Source organism: Pelobates fuscus, chromosome 2 (assembly GCF_036172605.1).
Source record: "Pelobates fuscus isolate aPelFus1 chromosome 2, aPelFus1.pri, whole genome shotgun sequence".
Lineage (NCBI taxonomy): Eukaryota > Metazoa > Chordata > Amphibia > Anura > Pelobatidae > Pelobates > Pelobates fuscus.
In genome coordinates this window covers 339,151,794-339,155,174 of record NC_086318.1, presented here as the reverse complement: position 1 = coordinate 339,155,174, position 3,381 = coordinate 339,151,794, and the positions used below count along the sequence as shown (strand labels likewise).

Sequence of the window (3,381 nt, the reverse complement as noted above, 5' to 3'; positions counted from 1 at the left end):
CTATCTTGGTGAACCATGTTATACTCTATTGCTTCCTTTTCTTCCTTGGTGGATGTGATGTTGGACTTGCAGCAGTGAGCCATTACTAGATGTGAAGGCCTAACCGTGGGTGAGATCAAACGTGTGGGGAAGGGGATTACTATATAGATAGATAGATTTAAAAGGGTTGTTGCTCCGTGGGTCTGGGCTGTGTGTTTGTGATACATTTATAGTATTGTGTTGTTGCCTTCTAAATAAATACCTTTTAACCCCTTAAGGACAGACGACGGATATATTCCGTCATGATTCCCTTTTATTCCAGAAGTTGTGTCATTAAGGGGTTAATGTAGACGAACCTTGTGTAATATTTATATTAATTTGGTGATACACCACACCTCTACCTTCCTGAATAATTAAAAACACACATATATACATTTTAAAACACATCACTCCTGACTTTTTGTCAGAAGAGAAATCTGTCCATTTTTCCATTCATTTTCGATGGAAATTCATTCATTCATTAGGCGCGATTTAATTGAATCAGATGAATTTAACATAAAAATCAGTTCCCTCAATACCGAATAGCCTTAAATTAACAAAGTCAAACCATTAATTTCAAATTTCTTACATTGATCACAACATGGCATTGAACAATGTTCTATTTCCCTGATTTTACGCCACAAACTCCTGAAATAACTCCCAAACCGCCAAATGCCCAAACGCTATCAATCGCATGAAAATGTATTGGCACTATTAGTAAACTCCCGAACACTCACTATACGCATTGCTTTTTGCTTAGTCTCCTGGGCTCATGAATCATCATGCTGCATTGACAGGTTGGAATTGGCAACACAATATCATTTTAGAAAGGAGTAGGAAAGTAGCCAATTAAATAGGCCTATACAAAATTGCTATTCTAAGTATATTTTTTCTCACATGTCCTAGTATGATGTAAGATATATGGATACAAAAAGGTTCCCACTAATCTAATTTTTACACGACACAAGGATAGGGCAGATCACAGCACCTAGAGGTCCCACAAAGTAGGTGGATCCTCCAAGGGGTAACCTATACCCAAACAAAAATTGGTCATAATATTGAAGTTAGGCATTACCCCAACTTGTTATTTTCCTTACTCATTAGTTTAAGGCATACATGACAAAGCCACATGCGCTGCATGGTTTCCGGGGTACCTCTTAGTGAAATTGGTGTGACATACTGAAATACTTTCATGAAACTAACACAGATTTGGGCCAACAAACCATTTCCTAATAAAAGAGATATATAGCTATTTAATTTTTGTTTTCCAAACGGAAATTAAATTAATATGTAAGGAAATAGGCACATGCAATATACAAATATAAAGTTACTTGAATTTCCATAAAGCCACCCTTAACCTCTAATTGCAGTGTAAATACTAGATGATGTAGGTAAACCTGGGCAGTTTACTAGACTGGAATGTGTAATTACATGTAACAACTGGACTCATTTTACAATGGGAATCAAATAGGGAAAACATTGTAATAGACATATTAATCATGTAAAGCTAATAAATTACTAGTCTAAGTTGCAAACATTAGGCAATAACCAAGATGCAGTGAATTCATGGACACACCAACATTGATATATATATATGTAAACCATATATAGTATTGAAATAAACTTTTACTATGCAAATGAATATTCAAGATCATATAGATCTCCTGACCAGAACAAACAAAGTTGTAGAAAAATAATACATTATGTTGGAAAATTGTTACATATAATTTACATATTTTTCTGGCTTGTTCTAATGTTTTTCTCTTTGAGAGAAGGAATGTATGTCATTTTATAACTTGATTGTTGTATGTTATAGTTATACGTACAAATCAATTTAAAAAAAGAATAAAAGGGGGGGCGGAGCCTGGCTTCCAGGCTGCAAGGACGTGCTGAACTAGAGCTCCTGGGCATTATGGCACGATTTGGGGCAAAAACCCCAATAAAACAGCTCGTTCAACGCTTGGAAGGTGACAGCTCAACCGGGGACACCCGGGCAAATCGAATGATCCCAGCCGTTCAACAATTGCATGCCGAGAACCGGCACCAGCACCAAGAGGCCTACTCGAGGCCCCGTCGGGGAGAGACGGCCGCTCTCCTCGTGGGCGAATCGAAAGGGAAATCCTCCACACGACTCACCTCCTACCCCCCCCCCCTCTGGACCGGTGGGGGTTACCCTGGTCCACACGGTGGGTTCGGAGCCGCCAGCCACACCGAGAAGCGAGGTGGAGAAAGACCACTGCCGGTGCCCACGAGGCACCCCTAAGATGGCGGATAGTGATACGCCGCCCGCGCCAGATCAACCCCAGCTCACGCTGATCTACCAAGACACCGCACAGCGCCTGGAGGTAATATTCAGCCGCTTCTGGGCAAATCTTAGAAACCGCATGAGAGCAGCACACATCGCTCAAAGTTCAGCACGGTTGACGGGCGGGGAAGGCAGACAGCGGCGGGGAGAGGAGAGCATACCCTTGGGCAAAGCAACAGGCGCTCCACACACTCCCACACCACAGTGCCCACCCGGGTTGGAGGCCAAATGGGCGAAGTCCCGGACGCATCGTCCACACGCACGGAGGCTCCACTGCCGAAAGAGGCCAAAAACCACCAGGCCCTCCATTGCCCCCGTCAGGGGAAAAAACTCAGGCTCTTGTAGCTGCAGAGTTAGTGGCACCGTGATGCAGGCCTACACAACAACCTGGGGCTGGAAGGATGTCCCCACACTGCCCACCGCTGCAGCAGCCTCCGACACTACCTCATCCACTGTCCACTGCTTCACAAGAGAAGGCATCGGATGATAGAGACTCTCTACACAAAGCCTCCATACAGGTCAGCGCCAGGCCCATCATCTTTAGCCTAAGCCTATTGTACGGTGTGACCAGGATTGACACCCAGGGAGAAAAGGAGGCATCACAACACACAGCTCCGAACCTCAGTGTCCCATGAGCGAACAGTCATACTAATTGTTAAGCCAAGTTATCGGTTTTTTTTTTTGTTTGTTTGTTTTTCGCTACTGTTATGACTTTCTACCGTGTAAGCTATATAATGCATAATTAAGCGTAACTATAACCAACGTTGATATAAGCATCATGAATATCTAGCTAGCATGTTTTCCACAAGCTACTGAAAACCTATCACCTATCTTACCATGTTATTGTTGATGTTTAAATTCATTTTTATTTTTATTTTTTCCTCAAATGCGCAAACACGCTAGTAGGCAAACGTAGCACATTCATATAATGCAAGGCTAACCAGATTACAACTGTACGTATTTATGTTTAATCTTTTGAAAAGCGCTGCCTAGCGACCATAATGTCACACGTCATTACTGCTGTTGTAGACATGTCCAGCCTAGCCTTTTTTTTTTTT

The 3,381-nt window shown here is 42.4% G+C and overlaps 1 non-coding gene across 1 annotated transcript; it reads right to left on the bottom strand.

Annotated features, from left to right (window-relative positions):
- Window positions 1-989: 989 nt before the first annotated feature.
- LOC134591615 (U12 minor spliceosomal RNA) lies at window positions 990-1,132 on the bottom strand. The gene has a single exon (XR_010088362.1). It is a non-coding gene; the product is annotated as a U12 minor spliceosomal RNA (small nuclear RNA).
- Window positions 1,133-3,381: the final 2,249 nt, after the last annotated feature.